General features: G+C 39.4%; 1 protein-coding gene across 3 annotated transcripts in view; it reads right to left on the reverse strand.

Moving 5' to 3' along the window:
* ACSM4 (acyl-CoA synthetase medium chain family member 4) overlaps positions 1-1,854 on the reverse strand; it is a 29,893-nt gene extending 28,039 nt beyond the window's left edge. For all 3 annotated transcript variants that reach the window (XM_017517064.2, XM_017517062.2, XM_017517063.2), the window contains exon 1: positions 1,655-1,854. The gene's annotated coding sequence lies outside the window, so the exon portion shown is untranslated. The remainder of the gene's footprint in view (positions 1-1,654) is intronic.
* Between the last annotated feature and the right edge of the window lie 8,570 nt (positions 1,855-10,424).

Raw genomic sequence — 10,424 nt, forward strand, 5'->3', positions numbered from 1 at the left:
GGAAAAAGGAAAAAAAAAAGAAAAGTTATTAGATTAGAGCCACTAAGGTATCTTATTTCTGCCTCTTACAGTGCCCCATCACTATGCTCCAGGCTCTTGGGGCTGACCTGAGCCTCCCTCAGTCTGAAGCAGTTTAGCTTTCACTTCCATTATTTTCTCCTTTCTTGGTCTCAGTTTAGTGATGAAGTGGAGAAACTTCCAAGATGGGGGAACCCGGAACATTCTCGCTTCCTAAGGAGAATAGTACAGAGGATATAGTGGATTGTTTTAATGTAAATCTCCTCCCCATCCCTTCTAAATTGAAAAATATTTTTTTTTATGAATTGCTTTTTTGTTCCTTGCTTCCATGGACAAATTTTCTAAATCATAATAAAACACCCAATGGATATACCGACAACTCTAAAACTAAATGTAAACAGATTAGATCTGAATATACATTTCAGCATTTCCTGTGTGGTATATACAAACAGAGTAAAATAGATATTGCATATGCAAACCTAATCATTAGTAATAAAATATACATTAAGATATTATAAAGTAGAATTTTTCAATCAAACTTTAAAATCTTTCTGCCAATAACATTACTTCTTTTTTGTCTCTTTGGTCTGCTTTCAATTTCCAGATTAGATTTGGGGTGTGAACAGATGTTTAAGGAGCTCACAGAACCGTGAAGAGCTGCCATTTTGCATTGAACAGAACCATTTCCTGACTTAGGCTTTTGTGGAAAGTTCATGTGATTCCAGGGTCAAATTTGACAATCACTGACTATTTTAGCTCAAAACCCTATATTCATTGAAATTTGTGTGTAAATTAATGTAACAAAATATCTCCAGAAAATGTCTGTAAAATTAAGGGTCAAACTAGAAGATTGAAACAATTTTAGTGATTTCCAGAGTGTTAAGGGAAACCTTAACAGTGAAATTTGGTGTGTGGTCATGTTAAATACTTCCCTATAATATATTTCAACAGCGATAGGAGGTGGGAATTTTATTTTACATATATACAATTTATTATTTTATGCATAAGATCACTGAGGCACTGAGAGGTAAGCAACTTACCCAAAAGTCATCCATCTAGCAAGCAGCAGAAATTCCAGCCCACCTGGGTGGCCTCCAAAGCTATGCAAGGAAATGCTACCAGGTTTTACTACATTTCTACCAACCTTAATAACGTAGGAGAACATTTTCTTTTCCTGTCAGAGGACAGTTTTCTAGGGTTGGGTCTGCAATTATCGAATTATGGCAAGACAATGTGCCTCTTTCTCTCACGCTCTTTTTTTTTTTTTTTTTTTGGTCGGGGGAGCAGGGTCTCACTCTGCCACCCAGGCTGCAGTGCAGTGATTACAGCTCACTGCAGCCTGGACCTCCCAGACTTAAGCAATCCTCTCGCCTCTATCTTCTGAATAGCTGGGGCCACAGGCATGAGCCATCATGCCCAGTTACTTTTTAAATTTTTTGTCTCACCATGTTGCCCAGGCGAGTCTCTAGCTCCTGGGCTCAAGCAGTCCTCCCACCTTGGCCTCCTAAATTGCTGAGATTACAGGCATGAACCCGTGCACCCGGCCAACATGCCTTTTCTCTTACTACTGCGGTACTTTCCCAATTTCTCATTTACTAGAGTCACCTCCGTGTTACCAGGTGCCTTGTTTCCTTACCAGAGAATGGTATTATTGACCCAGAAAGTCCGTTAACTCCTTCACAGAGACTCAGTTCTGTATCCGCCAGAAAATCAGCTCCTTTCTTCTTTTCTTTTGGTGGCATCTATGCCATTGTGGCCCTAAGTCTCTGGTGTGCAGGCGGAAGGATCAAATCCCCTGGGAGGAGAGTTTTTGTTTCTCTGGACTACCTGTGGTTAAGGTGACAGCAGCTTATGAGACACAGCTGGGAGGAGAGAAGGGCAGTACAGGGGCAACCTCCTCTCATAGGTCAGAGCCCAACAGTGGCCAAGCCCCAGTGCGTTCGCAGATCATTTTCATTCACAGAGCTGAGGAGACAGTGATCCACCTTGGTCCAGTGGACTTTATCAGAGCCTCGCAACAGTGTTATCGAGTAGCCCAAGACATGGGCATGCTGGATTAATGTGACATAACTGGGTCTGGCTGGCAAACCTACCAAAGTAGCACAGCCAAAAAAATCATATGGGAACCCTCAACTCACTGATTAGTGAAGATATGAGAAATCCTCCAAACTCCTGGCTTTTACTGAGCATCTACTGTGTGCCTGGCTGCTCCTGGATATCTGTTCTATTGTTAGCTCAACTGGAAATTATCTTAAGACAATGTTGCTGACTGGTTTGAACATAAACTTTGCTGGTCTGCGTCCTTGTGGATGTCAGTTGCTGGCAACGGGAATTGGGTTTCACAAAGTCGGTGCCCAAATGTTGCTTGTTGGTGGCAGTGATGGTGACAGTGCTCAGACAATGGCACTTTTCACTTTAGGAGTTCATTGGTACCCCATACAATATACAGAGGAGAGTATCTCTTACGGGCTCATATATAAAGAGGGCTTCTGGTCTTTTAATAAATGAAGGCTAAGCCCAGGGTTGCAGACTAAATAAAGGCTCTCTCTGCTAAAGATATCTACATACTAAACTTCAGAACCTGTGAATATGTTTCTTTAAATAGGAGAAAGGACATTACAGATTTGATTACCTTAAGGATCTTGAAAAAGAGTGATTATCCTAGAATATCTGAGTGGGTCTAATAAAATCACAAGTGTCTTTATAAGAAAAAGGCAGGAAGGTTAGTCAGGGAAGGTGACCTGATGACTCTGTGCTGCTAGTTTTGAACGTGCAGGGAAAGACCATAAGCCAAGGTATGCAGATGACTTCTAGAAGTTTCAAAAGGCAAGGAAATACATTCTCCTCTTGAAACTTCAAAATAAATACAGGCTTGCTGGCACCATGATTTTAGCTTAGTGAAATTTATTGCAGGATTCTGAACTTCAGAACTGTAAGATGATAAACTCATGTGGTTTTAAACGATTAAGTTTCTGGTAATTTACTACAGCAGCAATAGGAAACTAATACCCTCAGAGACGGCACACACTCTGGCCACTGCTGCTGTCTGCCAGGTACACAGTAGAAGCTCAGCAGCTGTCAAAATCATGACCCGTTTGAAAGCACGTATTCCCTGTTCCCAGGTACAAAACCTGTAGATGGTTAGATTGTTGAGGCTGGATGAGTCTTTGAAAATACAAAGAACAATCTTTTCATTCTACTAATAAGAGAGTCCCCAAGCGGAGAGGCAATTTGATGGGATACACAGCAGGCTGCTGGCAGAACGGGAACCCAAGTCTTTTGACTCCAGATCTGTGGAAGGAAAACACAAACTTGGGACCTGAATTCACTATGCCAAAAGGAAAAAAATTAAGCTGAAGGCTCGGTCTTACCAGAGGCTGACTTTCTTTTTATTCCTAAGCAGGTAGTTACTGATAAAAGCTTACCTGTCTGCCCAGGTAGCTACTTATGTAAAGTGCAATTTACTGAGCATGAGATTAATACCTAATTGACTATTCGCCTACCTGCTCCTTTTCTCTTGCAACAACTGGATTCTGCAATGTGACCCTCTCCCCCTCCAGTCTGCTTTTCCCCCTTTAAATATTGAAGCCCTCAACATTATCTTTGGAGAAAGGCACAGACCACAGACTGTCTCTGTGATTCTGTGCTTTTTTTCTCCTAGGGATTGCCCTTAACGTTGGCAAAATAAACTTCTAAATTGATTGAGACCTGTCTCGGGTACTTTCTGATTTACAAATTGGCAACTAATGGAAGGGACTCTGAGCGGAGATGATCCTGCTGACAAATGTTCTATTGGTGCTTGGTACCAGCTTGAGCAATCTTTATTGCTCAAACCAGTAAGACAATCTGCTGAGGCCTGGGAGCTACCGCCTCCAGAAAATCGCTGATCTCCCAAAATTTGGTTAAGCTTTCCTTTTCTGGTGTTTTACTCACTTCCAACAAGAAAGGTGAGCTTTCCTTCTTCCATAATGATGGAAAGTGGGTGACTCCTTTCTGGAGTTTCAGCTCACTTCCAAAATGGAAGATAAGTTTGAGGTTTTTCTGCTTCTAAGATGGTGGAGGGCAATCTTCAGCCTGGGCCCCATTCCTAGGCAGGTAGCTGAATTGGGATTTTGTCTTGGAAATTCTCCTTAATTACTAGAAGTTAAGATTACACCCAGACAGTCCGAATTTCTCCTTTCCATTAGAGCGCTCAGAAATTGCATAAATTGATCAGTTATTTGTTTTGCTGAAGTTTTTTTGTTTTTTCTGGGTTTGTTGTTGCTGGTAGTGGTGGTGGTGGCGATGGTTTTTGTGGGTTTGGCGCTTTTCCCATTGGATTTGACCAACTGGTAGATTTCCTTTGGTCAAATTTGAAGTTCCAAATTATAGGGAACAATGCCTCTGAATTGGATGAATTCCCACAGCTGAACAACCACAAAAAAAAAAAAAGACAAAAAGAAAACACAGCCAGCAAAAGGGGGAAAAAAGAAAATTTTTGACTACCTTGGGGTCTTTATTTACACAATAAGGCCACCTTTTGCTGGCCCAGCCACACTGAAAGAGCAATGGTGATCGCCCCATGCTGTAGTTCAGTAGCTAAGATTCTGCCTTTTTTTCACCACTACAGCCTGGTTTTAGTTCCTAAATCAAATCCTTTCTGGTTTCATATTTGTGTTATTTTTGAAATACTGGCAATTTGTCCCAGCTAAAATATGGTAATCAGATTTAAAAGGATTTTTTTAAAGAACTCTATGGTTAAAAGTCAGCTTAATTGAAAGCTAATATCCAAGGGATATGTGTGTTGTGGTGGGGGGGGCTGCCCTTTACGCTTTTTCTCCTAGAATTTGTTTTTTGATAAAAAGGTTTTTTTCTTCTCAGTCAACTGAATTTCATTTTCTCCATTTGCTTCTGCCTTCCTCTTCTTTCTCTTGCAACTCTCTGCTGCATGATGAACCTAAAATAATATCTAACAGCTCAGAATTTCTTAAACAAAACAGAAAAGGTGCCAGACTCCTTTTTGGAGAGAAACCTCTGTTTTTTTATTTTTTTATTTTTACAGATTTCCAAGAGTATAAAGTTTTTCTGACATCTTAAACTGCTTGCTTTTGTATTTTTACTTTATATTTATTTATTTATTTATTTATTTGGGTCTAAAATAGTTATTACAACAGAGAGTATTCTTGGCTGTTTAAGATAAGAAAGGGTATGGTTTAGACACAGAAAAATGTCTTTGTAATGCTGATGAAAAGAGTCAAACTCTGTAAAATATTTGAAGAGATTTGTCCTGTACCAAATATGAATGGCCAATGGCCCATGACACAGCCCTCAGGAGATCCTGAGAACATGTGCCCAAGGTATTTGGGCCACAGTGTGCTTTTATACATTTTAGTATAAGACATCAGTCAATGCATGTAAGATGTACATTGGTTAGGTCCAGAAAGGCAGGATGACTGAAAGCGGGGGGCTTTCAGGTCACAGAACGATTGAGTCAAACATTTTCTGATTGACAATTAAGTGAAAGAGTTGTGTTACTGTCTAAAGACTTAGATGCAATAGGAAGGAACGTCTGGGTTAAGATAAAGGGTTGTGGAAACCAATGTTTTATCATGCAGATGAAGCCTCCAGGTAGCAGACTTCAGAGAGAACAGATTGTAAATGTTTCTTATCAGACTTAAAGAGTAATTGTAATTCCAAAAGGGAAGAGAGTATAATGAGGTATGTCCAGCTCCCCCTTCTCATCATGGTCTGAATTAGTTTTTCAGGTTAACTTTGGAATGCCCTTGGCCAAGAGGAGGGGCCCATTCAGATTACTGAGGGACTTAGGATTTTATTTTTGTTTTACATTCTTCCCCTTCTAGCCAAGATTTGCCAGAAGCAAGATTAATGGCCACCAAAGTTTTATTTTGTTCCACAGCATTGCCGGGTGGCATGGCTGCCTGCCCTGAATCCATCCTGTCCCTTGGTCTATGGCCAAGGGACTTAGAGCCAAAAGACTTATGGCCAATTTAAATGTTCTAACCTAGACAGGAATAGATGTGGACAGGCATTCATTAACCTTTAAAATTTTTCATGTAATGTAAAAGCCAATAAACAAAAAGCCAAAAATGAGATTCAGAATTATCTTTAACTTCTATGTGCTAAGCTACTATAATTTTGGTTTTAGCAACAGACTCATATTGATTGGCTACGCAAAACATAAGCATGGTTAGATCCTTTTAAGCTGAGAAATTTAGAGGCTTTTAGGTTGTGCCATAATGCTTTTTGTGGTCTTTTAATAATGTGTCTTAAGGTGGCTGATAATTTTTTAAATACATCTATCTGCATAAATCTCATATACCCAGGAGGCTTTGTCACAAGGTATCTTTATATCCTCTCAGTAATAGTTTTCTTTTAATTCTGCAGGAAGCAGTAAATTTTTTATGATTGGGATGAGTGAGAAGCTGCCACATTATAGCACAGAAGGCAAAGTCCTTTGTGTTACCAGCTGTTTAGGCATCTGTGTACCCATCCTTGATTTGGAGGGTCTGAACTAATTCTGGTCCTCCTTACAATCTCACATGCCCACCTTCTACTGTGATAGTCACTGGGCCTAAAGGGAGGATGCTTATGTAGTTTTAGCGGCAGGGAATTGGCAGTGAAAAACATATTGGGCCCAGTGGAATTCCAAATGAGGGAGATTCACAGGCTTTTTGAAATAATTTCTAGTCTTCGTAATACCAAAATTCTGGTTTTCTCAGAAGTAATAAAACAAGAGATAAAGAATATTAATAATTTGAAAATTAAAAGAGAATGTGTGTATCAGAACAGAAAAAAAAATCTATTCCATTAGAATGATAACTAAAAACATGCAGAAAAATAATAACCTTTTATCTTTAGAGGATTATTGTAGCTAATGAATAATTCATGATTCAACCTGCACTCAAAAGCAAAGTCAAGGCTAGAATCTAGTAACAGGTGTTACAGTTTTCCTTTGAAATAATTTCTCTCTCTCTAGCCCTTCTTTTCACTAAAGAAAATTACAGTAAGGCCAACTTGTGTTTAAAGTAAGTTTCATGCTTCTACTTGGCCTGATTATTCTCATAAAGTACAGCAATAATAGATTGTCCATATAGGCCATTTTCAAGTTGGCTTTGCTTGAACTTTACCTAAAAATATGTTTTTTAGTCCAAGCCTTGGTAAAATAACCAATGTCTCTAATTGTCCTGTTTTAAAAAATGATTCTTACTAAATTTATGCAGATAACTTTATTTTCATGAAATCACAAATGGTGTTTAAATTTTGGAGAACTCAGACAGAAAGGTAAATTTGCTGCCAAAAACATGCTTTCCCCAATTGCTCTAAACAATAAATAACTCAGAAGAAAAAGATTTCCTTGACTCTTCTCTAATCAGAACAGTAGGCTTCCAAAGAACGTGTTGCTTGTTCATTTAGGAACTGACATTCTCAGGCCAAGCAGCTCTTGTCAGATGAGAGCTGTTTTTCAGACACTGTAGGATCTGGCAGCTCCTCAAATAGAGGCAGTCCTAGGAAAAAAAAAAAGAGGCTCCCAGCTCATAAGTACCTGTTCCTTGCATCACCATGTAACAGGATTCTATATAAACCACTTTTATTTTATCATAGAACTGTTTTGGACATCATTATTTCCATTAGCATAGGGGTAGCTTTAGTTAACATCCTATAGCAAGGCAGTAAATGCCCCTCAAGTGGAAATTCTCCAGTCCAAAGTCCTACGTGCTCACACGTTTTTTGCTGAGCCCCAGTAAATGCTCCACGAAGAGCCATCAAGTAGAGGATTTGTCCTGACTAGCACTTCATTTTCTACCCTATATTCTGTGGGCTCAGGCACTCTTACTATTAATAGTTCCCATTCAGTGTGTCCAATTAATATTTCTTAAAGGGCAGATTTTTATGCCTTCAGTTTTATAGTTCTAAGTAGGGGAAACATCCCCCAGTTACATGCAATACCCATTTTCATAAGACATTTACATAAAGAAGTCACAACTACCTTACATAATGTTTGTTTAAACATCTCAAATTTCATAAACCTATCAACCTTTACATTTTTATGTTCTGATCTCAGGAACTTTTATTCTTTATCCCCAGACCATTTTACCTTTTCTTTTCTTTCTTTTTTTAAACATGGGGTTTCATCATGATGGCCAGGCTGGTCTTGAACTCCTGGCCTCAGGTGATCCACCCACCTCGGCCTCCCAAAGTGCTAGGATTACAGGCGTGAGCCACCGCGCCCGGCCCATTTTACCTTTTCTTGTGGAAATTGATTTAGGTTTCCAGCAGGAAGTTGAGTGAAGGTAATCAGACACTTTTGTAAATATTTATCTTAATTTGCCTCATCATTACCCAAGGCAATGTCAGCTTTCTCATTATAATCTTTGTCTTTTGATTTTTCTTAAATTTCTCCAATCTGGGGCAAATGCAGAAAACTGGTTTGGGGCCCATTAATGCTGGGGGACCAGCAGACATTCCCTTGGTTCACTCAAAGATTGTAAAGACCTTTGTTTTAACCCCGTCAATTTTCATTTTGTTTATTTCATTTCTTAATAGCCATCTAAAGATTTACACAACCCTTCTGGGATGACTCCTTTGACTTCCTTCTGCCTTTTCCATTTTTGTTTTATTTTGTTAATCACTCTAATGTTTTATTAGCATCTGTAAGACCTATGAGGACAGCAAATTTGATAAGTCTTCTCAAACAATTCTTTGATTCTATAGGAGTGATGTCAGCTGGGGTGCCCATGTAAAAGGGCCCCCTTACCCACAGCATTTACTGTGATCTGAGTCATAAGCATTTTCAGTAGAAGAGTATCATGGTCTTCTTAAAGCCAGTCCCACATGGCTTGCATATGAAGCATATCAGCTGCTTCATCTGGGGTGCTTCACTTGGCAATTTATAGGGAGAGCTGGGAAGTCTCCTTCCGATATGGTTTGGCTCTGTGTCTCCACCCAAATCTCATGTTCAGTTGTAATCCCCAATTTGGACGAGGGGCCTGGTGGGAGGTGACTGGATCACGGAGACAGACTTCCCCCTTGCTGTTTTCATGATAGAGAGTTTTCACAATATCTGATTGTTTAAACGTGTGTTGCACCTCCTCCGTCTCACTCTCCTACTCTGGTTATGTGAGCTGTGCCTGTTTCCCTGTTTGCCATCCACCATGACTGTAAGTTTCCTGAGGCCTCTGCAGCCATGCTTCCTGTGTAACCTGCAGAATCAATTAAACCACTTTTCTTTATAAATTACCTAGACTCAGGTAGTTCTTTATAGCAATGCAATAGTGGACTAATACATCTTTGACAGACCTTACAGTGGCATTTATTCAGTCCACTCGGCTGGCTGTTTTCTCAGGAATAACCTCCTGTGCATCTGGATCACATATACTCAACAGTGATTGTTTAATAGTGAACCGTGGGTCCTGAATCAACCCAAACATGCCCTTTCATTCTGTGGCATTTAAAATTCAAGATTCTGTCCTTAAAGTAGCTACAATCCATTATAGTAAAGGTTTCTCAGGAAGCTGATGGAATCTACAAATGGAGCATTTCCTTTACATTATACCCTCTGGTTTTAATAGTTACTTGGTTTGCCCTTCCCCTACATGACTATCTTGTTGGTAACCACAGGACTCAGAGGTAACTTTTGTTTCCCTGGTTTATTTATTTATTTTTTTTTGTAGTACCTTTGAGGCTAATGGCCTGAGCTGAGACAGACTCCTTTTGAGATTGGCCCAGCCTTAAAGCCCAACCTAGAATTCTTCTTTTACTTTCATTTAAGCTATAACAATAACTAATGTATTGAATATTTTTCCTTTTCCTTATTAGTTTCCATTTTCTTATGCATTCAGTGAACTTCCTGTGAGAATGAGTATAATACAACTACAAATTCCACTGGTAATTTTTACTTTTAGTAACTGAACGCAGCCCAGCTGCAGCTCCTTAAGATAAGTGACCATGTGGCCACCAAAGGGTCAAGGCTTCACATTCCCCAACCTTTTATTTTCTCTTTATACATTTACTTTTATCTATTTTTTAATGTTTTTTAAAGTAACTCTTAAATAGCCCCTAAACGAGAAAAAGTTACATTTTTTAGCAAAAACCATATCCTTGTGTTTTTATAAACTTCACCAAAATCATCTTTGACTCTCCTACTATTTTAACTCTTAGTGACATAGTTTGGCTGTGTCCCCACCCAAATCTCATCTTGCATGGTAACTCCCACAATTCCCACATGTCATGGAGGAACCTGGTAGGAGGTGACTGAATTATGAAGGCAGGTCTTACCTGTACTGTTGTCCTGACAGTGAATGAGTCTCATGAGATTTGATGATTTAAAAATGGTAGTTTTTATGCTCAGGGGGGACGATCCAAGATGGCCGTTTAGGAACAGCTCAGGATTGCAGCTCCCAGTGAAA

This window comes from Cebus imitator, unplaced genomic scaffold (assembly GCF_001604975.1).
Source record: "Cebus imitator isolate Cc_AM_T3 unplaced genomic scaffold, Cebus_imitator-1.0 Scaffold614, whole genome shotgun sequence".
Classification (NCBI taxonomy): domain Eukaryota; kingdom Metazoa; phylum Chordata; class Mammalia; order Primates; family Cebidae; genus Cebus; species Cebus imitator.